General features: G+C 39.3%; 1 protein-coding gene across 4 annotated transcripts in view; it reads left to right on the top strand.

Annotated features, from left to right (window-relative positions):
* Window positions 1-238: 238 nt before the first annotated feature.
* RDX (radixin) overlaps window positions 239-13,326 on the top strand; it is a 107,307-nt gene continuing 94,219 nt past the window's right edge. For 2 of the 4 annotated variants that reach the window (XM_055547836.1, XM_055547832.1), the window contains exon 1: window positions 239-383. The gene's annotated coding sequence lies outside the window, so the exon portion shown is untranslated. Of the gene's footprint in view, window positions 384-3,290; window positions 3,408-11,876; window positions 12,007-13,326 lie in introns of those variants that run through there. The other 2 variants (XM_055547833.1, XM_055547835.1) reach the window with 2 other exon arrangements.

Below are 13,326 nucleotides of genomic sequence, written 5' to 3'. Positions count from 1 at the left end.
CCCGCCCTTCCCCCGGGCGACGCCCCGGCCGGCGAGTGGCGGCGAGCCCGAGGGGCTGGGCGGGGCTGGGCCGGGGCGGGGCGCGGGCGTCCGGGTGGCGGCCGCCGCAGCGGCGTTGGCGCCCGGGCCGCGGCGCGAGGCCGGCCGGCCGGCAGGGGGAGGCGGGGGGCGCGGGGCAGCCCCGCCTCTCCCCCGAGGAGCCGCCAGGCAGCCATATTGCGGAGCTGTCTGCGGTGGCGGCGGTACCTCTGCTCTCCGGCGTCCCGGCGCTTGCTCCACTGCCGCCTCTCTCTCTCTCTCCCTCTGCCGCAGCCGCGACGCCCGCCACCGCCGCGCAGCGCCCCGGCCACTCTCGCGGCGGGAAGGAGCCGCCCGCTCCTGAGGTAAGCCGCCGGCCCGCTCCCTTCCCCCACTGCCGCTCCCGGGCTCCGCCGGAGCCGCTGAGGTGGCGGCGAGAAGTCGCGGCGCCCGGTGCTGCCCGGTGGCCTCGCCGCCGGGGCCGCGGCGCCGCTTGTCCTAACGGTCCGGCAGGCCAGGCCGCTCCCGGGGTCGCGGACGCCGCGAGGCTTGGCCGGCGTCTCTACCGCGGCCTGAACACGCCGCCGCGAGCTGCTCCCCGCCGGGCGCGGGTCCGCCCTCAGCGTCGGCCCCGGGCTCGGTCGGGCTCCCGCCGCTCGGGCGTCGCCCCGGGCTCGGCCTGGCTCGTCCCTTCTAGGCAGTCTTGAGAATTCAGATTTAAGCGTAGGAAAGATGACTTTTTTTTTTTGCTGTGGTAGGAAAGGAATTTATTACCAGTTCTCCCCGGTCTCCGATTTGAAAGTAAAGGTGTTCAATTACTAGAGAGCGTGAGTTCCGCCGTGGCGGCAAAGGGAGGTTGCGTGACGGGGCTCGGGGCGCGAGCGGCCCCCCGAACCCGCGCGGCGGCCCTGGCGGCTCCGGCCCTGGCCCTACCTGCTGCTGCTGCTGCTGAAGTTGCGGGCGCCCCCCGAGCCCCGTAACTTTCTCCGATTTTGGATCTTAGACCCCAATAGACAAGTTGAGTACATTACAGTCCCCTCTTCCTTTTAAGGGTTGTAAACGTAATTCTCAGGCTAACTTTGAAAGGGGCGGGGGGTGGGGGGAAAGCACTATATTATTCTAGTTTAAATAGAGCGTATCACATCCTATACAGATGTAGCATGGTTCTTTATTCACACCATGTATTGAGCGGTTTTTTCTTTTTTTTAAATACCATTAAGGAGTGGTTATTAACGAGGCTGGAAATGTGTTGAAAGTCAGCTACATCAACGATATGTTTTAAAAATCTACTTGAGATTTTTGTCGAAATGTTAATGAGTTCTCTGGCAATAGACAAGCATGATGTAAATACCTAAGATAGTAAGCATTTGTTTCATCAACGAGCGCTCGAAAATAGGCATTGCAATCTATTGTTTACTGAGCATACATTTTTTTTAGAGCACTAAATACTCTTTTATATTTCGGATGGAGCTCTGAATGAACAATTGCCCTGTTCATTTGCTGGATAAATAATGGCTTAATCCGTTTGCCATAACAGCATTATTAGAGTTAAGAAGAGAGACTGATATTCAGGGTTGCATTTAAATTTTTTTTCAGTATTACATTATTTTCACGTGTGCTTTATCTTCCAAAGACTAATAATTACCTCAAATGTGGTAAAAACGTAAAACATTTCTTTTGAAGTTAGTGGATTATAATTCATCTGTAAAATGAATTGCACTTTGTTTCTTTTGCTTAATTACTTTTGTAAAATGCATAATGGTATTTAATAAACAATGCTTTTTTAGTGAGGGATGAATAGATATGCATTGAAATTCTTTACAGTATATTTAAATGAAACAAAATTTGTGGCATTTAGGAATGTTGAATTCTTGCCCTTGTGGATTATACATCGTTTTGTTCACTCCTGTGTTCCCAAGCATGGCAGAGCGTAGGAGAGGCTCAGAACTGAAATTAATTTCAGCATGGGGAAAATATGTTTAGTCTGTCCTTTGTTTTGGACATTTGCATTAACTGGAAATTAAGTTGATACCTTTTTTCTGTGGTGGTGAGAAATGACAGACTGCTGTTCTTTCTCTCTTTTGCTAACACTCAGTAGTCTCAGAGAACAAGGGTTATTTCTTGGTTTTTTGCTTCTCTATTCCCAGGAGCAGAATTGGATTTTATTATTCATTTTTATCTTTGGCAGGCGGTTGAAATGAAAGTCTGTATGCATTTTATCTTAATTTCAGATCTGAATCTTCTAATATCTACTAATGTAATTTTCTAGTACAGTGGAGTCTGAAATCTTCAGTTAAGATGGGAGTCAAGTTTTTTCATTTATTTTTAACTTAATTCAACTTAACATACATCATTTCAAAATGACAAATTTTAATCAATATTTCCCAAAGACCAAAGCCTAAAACAATGTGTCCTATTAAGACTGTGAGGATAGTCATGTTGGGGAACATACTTGATAGGGAGTAGTTAATACAATACTATAGTATTGGTGTCAGTCTGGGAAGTCAAGAAAGTCACCCTTTCTTGGATGGCTTGGACATCCTGTGGACCAGTTGCTCTTCTCAGGACCCTGCTAACTACCCTTGGCTTAGTGGAGTCAGTGGAACCGGATTGGACTGCTGTAGATTCCACTCTTACAAGGTGATTTTAAACCTCATGGTGTCAGAAGCCCTTCAGGGAACTTCCCTAACTTCTGCAGCAACTATATGCTCTGTTGAGGGGTTGGTGGCTCGTCTGACCCCAGAGATTTCCTCAGTTTCTAGCCTCTTTCAGAGGAATCCTGCTTTACTCTTTATATTAGTTCTTGGTATATTTTTCAGTATTCATTTACATTGCACATATTTTAAACCACTTTAAATGACTATAAAATTAATAAATTTTATGACAAAGTTAAAAAACCCAGAAAGATGTTAAGAGAAAAGTAAAAGTTCTCCCCAACTTCCCAGAACACCCCCCAGTCTTGTTTTTCATAGGTAATTGCTATTAGCCATTCCTCGTATGTAGAAAATGCCAATATTTATGGAAGGTAAATATATACCATATATATATATATATCCCTTATTTGCAATTTTAAAGTCTTTAAAAGTAAGGTTATTTTGTAACAAACAGTGAAAGGATGTTTGTTTATTACTGTGTTTAGTATTCAGTACTTAAAATTTCTTGGATTTTTCATCATTTAAAGTCAAAATGGAATTTCCTATAAGAAGTGTTTATATACCTGTGTAAATTTTTTTCATGATTGAAGGTGAATTCACTTTTTGTTTTCTTCCTAGGGTATGGTATATAACTGACACTGGAAAATATCCTTTAAAAAAGGGTTTATGATTTTGGATAGTGAAATGTCCCTATGATAGATGGAGATTTTTGCCCGGAAACTCTTTGGAAAGCAAGTATGGTTCATATGATTCATTTCTTTATTTTTTTGTTCTTTTTAATAGTGAATCCAGTTTTGCATTTCTTAGAGGGTTTTTTCAGGTTAGCATTTGTATAGGTTTTTTTTTTTTTTTTAATATTACTCATTTTTGATGCATTGGGCCTTAGTTGCAGCACATGTGTCTTTGTGCCGCATTAGGGATCTCTCCTTGCTGAGCATGGGCTTCTTTCTAGTTGAAGTGCATGGGCTCCAGAGCCAGTGGGCTCTGTAGCTGTGACCTGCGGGCCTAGTCGCCCTGTGGCATGTGGGATCCTAGTTCCTTCTTCTTTGGAAGGTGGACTCTTAACTGCTGGACTACCAGGAAGTCCCTGTATAGGTGCATTTTTTTGAATAACCAATATGTATAGAAGTTCTTGCAAATTCATAGAATTTTAATTTTTTTTCAGCAGAATTCTAAAATACATTTTATAGAGGCTAGTTATATATGTCAATAAGGTCATTGGACTTTACTTTTACATCAGATGCTCTAATATGAATAGGATGCTCTAGAAACATTGGTTGCTTTTCTGCATAATTTACATACATTTGAAATAAGAAACTTTAGTTCTAGTAAAGTTGATTTATTGGAACATGACGTTCTCTTTACTGTTAACTGGAGAAGAGATCAGCAAGCTAGTTTGTAGACCAAATTCAGCCCGCTACCTGTTTTTGTAAATAAAGTTTTATTTCAACACATGATAGCTCATTGATTTGCCTTGTTGTCTATGGTTGCTATTGTGCTACCACAGAGAGTAGTTGCAACAGGTTTTGTGGGCCACAAAACCTAAAAGGTTTACTTACTCTGGCCCTTTGCAGAGAAGTTTGCTGACTCCTGCTTTAAAGTATCATTCATACATTTGGACATTTATAATCATATGCCAGACATTCTTTGCATTTGTTAAGTAAGATAATGAGACCATCACACTTTAATCGGAATATGCTTGTGCCATTTTATATACCATGACATGTATTTAAATGCTGTTTGTGTATATAAACTGTAATTCATATTCAGAGTAACAGCATTGTAAGCATAGTTTTTTGTGATGTGAATTTTTTGTTTTTTGTTAAGAAAAAACTTCTTGTGTTTCATAACCAGAGTAATTTTTTGTAATCAGAAATCCTGGTAGATTTCAGAATGATGTGGGCACAAGTGTAATAGAGAGACCATTAAAAGGGAGAATGGGGACATAGGAGATCTCAGCCCTGGTTAATTGAATCCAGTCATGTCTTGACTTTTATCGAGAGTGTGGGATGGGCTAAACTTTCATTAGCCATCCTTAGCAGTCTTGATATTTAAGCTGTTTCTGGATTCTAGACTGAAGGAAACTATAAAATTCTAGTTTGGTTATTAAGCAAAGTTGGCGCTCCAAATCTGTGCATTCTCCCAACCTTGATTGAAAATATTCCGTGGGGGTGGGGGAGAGTTCCTGAAAGTTCCAAAAAGTAAAACTTGAAAGCCACATGCTGGCAAGTATTTACATTGTATTTACAATTATTTACATAGCATTTAACATTGTATTTACACTTACTTACATAGTATTTACATTGTATTAAGTATTATAAGTAATGTAGAGATAATTTAAAGTATATGGGAGGATGTGTATAGGTTATATGCAGATATATTTTATATGTATATGTGTGCATGCTAAGTCTCTTCAGTTCAGTTCATTTGCTCAGATGTGTCCGGCCCTTTGAGACCCCATGGACTGCAGCAAGCCAGGCCTCCCTGTCTATCACCAACTCCCAGAGTTTACTCAAACTCATGTCCATTGAGTTGGTGATGCCATCCAACCATCTCATCCTCTGTTGTCCCCTTCTCCTGCCTTCAATCTTTTCCAGCATCAGGGTCTTTTCCAGTGAGTCAGTTTTTTGCATCAGGTGGCCAAAGTATTGGAGTTTCAGCTTCAGCATCAGTCCTTCCAGTGAACACCCAGAACTGATTTCCTTTAGGATGGACTGGTTGGATCTCCTTGCAGTCCAAGGGACTCTGAAGAGTCTTCTGCAATACCACAGTTCAAAAGCATCAATTCTTCAGTACGCAGCTTTCTTTATAGTCCAACCTCACATCCATACATGACTACTGGAAAAACCATAGCTTTGACTAGATGGACCTTTGTTGGTAAAGTAATGTCTCCGCTCTTCAATATGCTATCTAGGTTGGTCATAACTTTTCTTCCAAGGAGCAAGCGTCTTTTAATTTCATTTTTATTTATTTTTTTAATTTAAATTTTAATTTAAAGTCTCGTCAGTTGTGTCCAACTCTGTGTGACCCTATGGATTGTAGCCTGCCAGGCTCCTCTGTCCATAGAATTCTCCAGGCAAGAATACTGGAATGGGTTGCCCTTGCTCTCCTCCAGGGGATCTTCCCAACCCAGGGATTGAATCCTAGTCTGTTATATCTCCTACATTGGAAGGTGGGTTCTTCACCACTAGTGCCACCTGGGAAGCCCATGTATGTATAAAGATGTACATGTATTTTGTATAAGGGGCTTGAACATTTCTAGATTTTGGTGTCTACAGGAGGGTCCTGGAACCAATCCCCTGTGAGTACCAAGAGATGACTATACCTGAAGTGCTTACCATTTATATCTAATTACTAAGCAGCATAACAATGATAGATATTATTAAATGTGTCGAATTAACTGGCTTTTAAATTTGATTGTCAAATTAAATGAGATTATTGAAAGAGTCTTAAGTGTGATGATAAAGGCCTGAATTTGGAAGACCTCGTTAGGGGTTTTTATTTTTTTCCCCAACATTCATGGTTGCTGTTTCTTGTAGCCTGTTGCTTACCAGTTCACTCATCTGAGAGGAAAATAATTGACCTTGATAATGATCAACAGAAAAGTTCCAGTGAATATTATGTACTTAATTTACTAACAAACATCTGAGGCCCTACTGTGAGCCAGACACCATTCCAGTTTCTCAGAAAGGAGATCAAATATCTCAGAAGTTAGAAACTTAGTGATAGGACTGCCATGAAACCTTACTGACTGCATCACAGAGTACTGTCTAATTTTAAAGATATTTCAGAAACATTCTGACTTTATTCTGCTTTGAAAATTAAGTTACTGTAATAGCTGGTGTTTCAAAACATGTGGAGAGAATTCCTCAGGTCAGTTAGAGATGTTTCTTCTTCCCTGTACCTAGGGAACTTACTTGAACCTATCTTTGTTTTCCCATTTTTAAACATTTATTATATGAATTTTTGATGTTTCCTTAAATGTAAAGTGAAGAAATTGGACTGGATTTAGCTTTCTTACCTTTCAACATTTGCAATTAATTTTTGCAAATGATAATGTGTTGTTTTTCAACCCTCCTAGAAAACAATACAGATATAGTGTTTTCTCTTTTTTAAGTTTAAAAAATTCATTTCGAAAAGAGTTTAGATTCAGTGTAAAACTTAGCTTTCTGCTTTATGTTTGTTTTAGGTTCTAGAAATTTGCTTTGCATTTCCAGTAATGTGTATATTGCTCAAAAATGTTGAATATTTTATTTCCTTGAACAGAAATCAGTTCCTACATAAGCAAGTACTTAATACCTTATTTAGAACTGCATGTCTCCCTTACAGGAAATTAGTTTACAAAGGTAATTACATCAATATTAATGTGCACTTACAGCATCTTTAGAAGTAGTCTTTTTGACCTGAAAACAATAGAAGAAAGAGCTTTAACTTCTTGAAATGCTCTGGTAATTGGGATGAGCTTCTCTAGAATGATGTCAGATGAACGCAGAATAGGATAGCCAAAAGAGCTCAGGACTTGGACGAAGAGGACTTCTGGCTTTGTTGACTAGCTTTATTACCTTGGGCAAGTGACTTATTTGAATCTTCATTTGCTTAGTTAGAAGAAAAAGGGATTGTGATTCTTAACTTGGTCAGAAGGAGGAAGGGCAGTTATTAGGAAGATTAGATGCAGGTAAAGTGGCTGAAGAGTGAGCTTTCTGCAAATAATTCCATTTACTACCCTTGTCCTTGCTTTTGGCCTTGTTTCTTTTTTGGAGCTAAAATTCTTGTCCTCTGCTTCTCTTGGAAAGTCTACATGGCATTATGTAGGTGAAGTACATTATTACTGCTATTAGATTCAGTACTTAACAGAGCTAAAAAATTTAATAAATAGTTCTTCGTATATTTGAGGTTTTAAAGCTGTAGGTCTGTAAACTTGAATAGAGAGAACAGTTACGTCTTTACATGTTTTCTTCCATTATGAATGTGGGCAGCAGTAGCAGAGACTGTTTCTAATAGAAATTGTAGATATTTTAATGATGCATTATTGTTGCGTATCTCAGAATGATGTTTAATACCCATCATTACTTAAAGGTTAATTATTAGATACACTGGTAGATATTTATTTAAAGACTAATAAAGCACATGTTAGTGTATATATATTTTATATGTTTTATATTTTTGATAGTTACAGTTCAATATAATTGGTTTTTTATGTGATACTGTGTTATTTTATGTATTTGAAATATACTTTTCTAGGAAGGAGTTCATAGAGGTCCTGTGTTGGGGGAGAAAAGTGATTAAGAACTTTTTTGGTAGATGCCATTATTGCATTAATTTGACTGCCAGAATTACCTTATTAATTCAGTTTGTACTTTGTTATCCTGCTTCTTAATCCCCAGTAAGGTGGCAGAGGAATCCTTTTGTAATTTTATGGTCTTTGGAGAGACCACATTTATATTCAGAGATGAGGTCTCAAAAGACAGAAAGAAAAAGTACAGTTATGCTTGCAGAAAAGAATATCTTAAGAATAAAATTAGGCATCCTCGTATAAATTATTGAAGCATCATTGTAGGCCCAGTATGGGCAGACTTAACACCTGTTTTACCCCTGACAGGTGGGGAGAGTCTGCTGTTGTGGAGGTGTTAAGTGTGAGGCTGTTTTTTCCATTGTACGGAAGAAAAGAGGCTGTTTTAGGGTCATCCTCAGAGTTAAAGGACGAAGAAGAGAAAGTTTTATATGAATGTTTTGTCTCTGAAATATGGCACTGTGTTTGAGTACATGTTCATGCATTTTTCTGGAAATGAGAGATGTGTATGTTGGCAGTGTCTCTTAATACTGTTTGCCATGACTGCTTCATTGCTTCTGTGGGAGCCAGTGTAGAAAAGAGGTTGGGTGAGACCCCTAAGAAATTTAGAAAGAGCGGGGAGGAAAGAGTAGATTTTTTGTCAATAATTATTTGTTATGAGGGTAAGGGGAAAAGAGTTTGTTTTTATTATATATCTTTGATATACAGTGGTTAAGTGATTATATGCTATCATTTTTCTAGAGAAGAAAGAAAGGAAGGCAGTGAAACCCAGTTTTCAAGATGAACCAGTTAGAGGTATAAACCGAGGACATGTATCTAGGTACCTTGGCTTTTCATGTGACATTTTATTAAATTGTTCATTCTGCTACTAACAGGTGCCATTTTGAAGGGGGAAAAAATGTGCTAATATAATCATAGGAGGACTAGAAATGTACTATTGAGGTTGAATAATATTATGATAAATATTTTTTAATGATCCCTAAATTGGCTAAAATCTTAAGATTTAACTACATTTATACACAGCCTGGTGGGCTGCCATCTATGGGGTTGCACAGAGTCGGACATGACTGAAGCAGCTTAGCAGCAGCAGCATACACAGCTTCATCCTAAAAAATTTAAGGTAGAATTCTTATGTATACCATGATAGGAATAAATTGGTATGTAGTGAAATATATTTTTAAAATTCTTATTTGATTTTTAAAATTAGTAGCTTAATGAAAAATAAGATATAGTTAGTATTAAATGCTCAGTTCCGTATATCCAAAATCCTTTGTAAGGATACCTGCTTTTTTCTTAGTTATAATAAGTGGCTATGTATTCCGCATTTTTACTTATCCTTATGTAAATGTTGACACAGTTTGTCCATCTTATCATGTAATTTCCACATTACTTTAATTGTGATTTTGATTTTAATCATTGGCTGTTATAATATTGTTGTACTGCTGAGAATATCTTAGTACACTTTGCTTTGTTTTGTATATTTATTTATTTGGAATATACTCCAAAGTAGATTTCCTGTTCAAAGAAGCTTTGTTGCTTTTGTTATATATTGACAACTTATTTTCCAGAAATATGGAGTCAGTTTATGATGCTACTTGATTTTCAAGAGAGAACGCTGGTCTGAAAATATGTATTTTAGAATCTTCTTTTAGAAGTCAACTATATCCTTATTTGCAGAGGCTTTTTGTTAGGCCATTCACTTTCCACAGTTCATATAGATCAGTTAGGCTTGTTGGAGATTTTAAAAGCTTAGTGTGTGTGTAAACCTGGTTTTGTATATGTTGGCCTGTGATATATTTGTTTTATGTCACCAGAGTGTTCATACTAAACCTAAAACTTCAATAGAGTTATTTTGCTTAAGAAGTCCTTTTCTAAAGAGTATAACTTGCAGTAACTCTAATATGACAAACTTGGATAAATTATTTCTTTAGGGAAAAAGAAACTTAATTATTTACCTTTAACTTTTTAATTAAATAAAAAAATTACCTTTTTTATTTACCTTTATTTAATTCCAGTAATTGATTAATACATAACTTTAAGAAGTTTTGCAAAATCTTAGGTATGTGATGTTTATTTACCTGCCTAGCTGATCCTATGTTTGATGAATACTCTTACTGTAATTTGAATGCTTTAGCTTTATATTCTGGCATGCAAGTAATGCTCACTTTTTCCCTTTGTTCTTGTTTACCAGTGAGACCTGGCACAGGAAGGGCTCCGCAGCCATATGGTTTAGCAAATAACAATGATCAGGACGTGAGCAAGCTCTCTTGAGTATCTGCTAACTTCTCTAGGGTGTGGCCATGGGGTCTGATATGGTAATAGAGTGCTAAATCAAGAGGGTAAAAATTGATCGGTTGTTGTTCAGTTTCTAAGTACTGTCTGGCTCTTTGCAACCCCATGAATCGTACTATCTCCCAGAGTTTGCACAAACTCACATGCATTGAGTTGATGATGCCATTCGACCATCTCATCCTCTGTTGTCACCTTGTCCTCCTGCCCTCAAATCTTTCCCAGCATCAGGGTCTTTTCCAATGAGTGGGCTCTTTGCATCATTTGGCCAGAGTTCAGTAGTGCTTCAGCATCAGTCCCTTCCAATGTATATTCAGGACTGATTTCCTTTAGAATTGACTGGTTTGATCTCCTTGCAGTCCAAGAGAGTCTCAGGAGTCTGTTCTAGCACTATAATGAAAGCATTAATTCTTTGGCACTCAGCCTTTTTTATGGTCCAGCTCTCACATCTGTACATGACTACTGGAAAAACCATAGCTTTGACTATGGATTTTTGTCAGCAAAGTGATGTCTCTGCTTTTTAGTATGCTGTCTAGATTTTTCATGAAGCTTCCCTTGTGGCTCAGCTGATAAAGAATCTGCCTGCACTGTGGGAGATCTGGGTTCGATCCCTGGGTTGGGAAGATCCCCTGGAGAAGGGAATGGCTACCCACTCCAGTATTCTGGCCATGGAGGATCCCATAGTCCATGGGGTTGCAAAGAGTCAGACACGACTGACTTTCACTAGGTTTGTCACAGCTTTTCCCCCAGGGATCAAACGTCTTTTAATTTCATGGCTGCAGTCACCATCCACAATGATTTTGGAGCCCAGGAAAATAAAATCTGTCACTATTTCCATGTTTTCCTATCCTATATGCCATGAAGTGATGGGACCAGATGCCTGTGTTTTTTGAATGTTGAATTTTAAGCCAGGTTTTTCACTCTGCTCTTTTACCCTCATCAGGAATCCCTTTAGTTCCTCTTCACTTACTGCCATTAGAGTGGTATCTGCATATCTGAAGTTGTTGATACATTTTCCAGCAGTCTTGATTCCAGCTTATGAGTTATCCAGCCCAGTACGTTGCATGATGTACTCTGCATAGAAGTTAAATAAGTAGGGTGACAGTATACAGCCTTGACTTACTCCTTTCCCAATTTTGAACCAGCCCATTGTTCCATTTCTGGTTCTAACTGTTGCTACATGTCCTGAATACAGGTTTCTCAGGAGGCAGGGAAGGTGGTCTGGTATTCCCATCTCTTTAAGAATTTTCCACAGTGTGATCGCACAGTGTGACTGTGTGATCCACACAGTCAGAGGCTTTAGTGTAGTCAGTGAAGCAGAAGTAGATGTTTTTCTGGAATTCCCTTGCTTTTTCTATGAGTCAACAGATATTGGCAATTTGATGTCTGGTTTCTCTGCCTTTTCTCTGGTTCCTTTGCCTTTTCTAAATCCAGCTTATACATCTGAAAGTTCTTGGTTCGTGGACTGTTGAAGCATATCTTAATGGATTTTAAGCATTACCTTGCTAGCATGTGAAATGAGCGCAGTTTTATGGTAGTTTGAAATTCTTCGGGATTGTAATGAAAACTGACCATTTCCAGTCCTGTGGTCACTGCTGAGTTTTCCAAATTGGCTGGCATGTTGAGTGCAGCACTTTCACAGCATCATCTTTCAGGATTTGAAATAGCTCACCTGGAATTGCATTACCTCCACTAGCTTTGTTATTCATGATGCTTCCTAAGGCCCACTTCACGCTCCAAGATATCTGGCTCTAGGTAAGTGACCACGCTATTGTGTTATCTGGGTCATTAAGATCTTTTTTTGTATAGTTCTTCTTCTGCCACCTCTTCTTAATCTCTTTTGCTTCTGTTAGGTCCTTGCCGTTTCTGTCCTTTATTTTCTTGAGAAGATTGATTTAGGGCAGTTAAAACTTCTGGTACTGTATTCTGGTAGGAGCAAACCTGAAATACCGCTGTAAGGTTACATAGACAGCTCAGGGCTTACAGAAATCCCACACTGGGGAGTGGTTAGGGACATGAGCTTTCTGACTAAAATTATAACCTCCATAAGGAAACAAATCATAGTGAATTGGAAACAAAGTTTTATAGGGATATTAAAATAACATTGTAGGGATAAAAGGATTCAATGCAAATTATAAAATAGTATAGCATTAAAATTTTTTTAAGAGACTAAAAGTGAATTTTTAGAAGTTGGTATAATCACTTAAAATTTAATGTAGTGGACAGGTAAATCATTAACAACACTTGCAGAGAACTAGTGACTGGAGGAGTGTTACACACACAGGTAAAGAGATGAAAAATATGAATTTGTAGCCATGGATTAGAAAACAAGACACTCAGTATGTATCGAAGTAAAGAATTGCTGACTGGGAGAGACAGTGGCTAATAATTTTCCAGAATTTGAGAAAAGCATGAGTCTTCAGAAAAAGAAAGCTTACCAAATCCTCAGCAAGAGAAATAGAAGCAAATCTAAAGAATGTGCTCACACACACAATCTTAAAGGAAAACAGAGAGAAAAAGCATACCTGGAATAGATTAAATTGACAGCAGACTTTCCATCAGTAACAGATGCCACGAGAAAACTAGTATTTTCCAAATACTGAGAGAATAATAGTTGATTTAGAATTTTATATGCTATTGAATTATTACTGAATGAAAAAAGGAAGTATTTATTACAAAGATAGAATAATTCTAAATCTTTACTCACCTAATAACAACGTTGATTGCTTGCTAGGTCGCACAGTCGTGTTTGACTCTTTGCAACCCCATGGATTGTAGTCCGCCAGTCTCTCTGTCCATGGGATTCTCCAGGCAAGAATACTGGAGTGGGTTGCCATGCCCTTCTCCAGGGGATCTTCACAACCCAGGGATCAAACCCAGGTCTCCTGCATTGCAGTTTCATTATGTTCTGAGCCACCAGGGAAGCCCAATAACATAGCTTGCTGCTGCTGCTGCTGCTGCTAAGTCGCTTCAGTCTTGTCCAACTCTGTGCGACCCCATAGACAGCAGCCCACCAGGCTCCCCCGTCCCTGGGATTCTCCAGGCAAGAACACGGGAGTGGTTTGCCATTTCCTT

The sequence above is a fragment of the Bubalus kerabau genome, chromosome 15 (genome assembly GCF_029407905.1).
Source record: "Bubalus kerabau isolate K-KA32 ecotype Philippines breed swamp buffalo chromosome 15, PCC_UOA_SB_1v2, whole genome shotgun sequence".
In the NCBI taxonomy this organism is placed as follows: domain Eukaryota; kingdom Metazoa; phylum Chordata; class Mammalia; order Artiodactyla; family Bovidae; genus Bubalus; species Bubalus kerabau.
The sequence above is the reverse complement of the archived record's forward strand: the minus strand, read 5'-3'. Positions and strand labels throughout refer to the sequence as shown.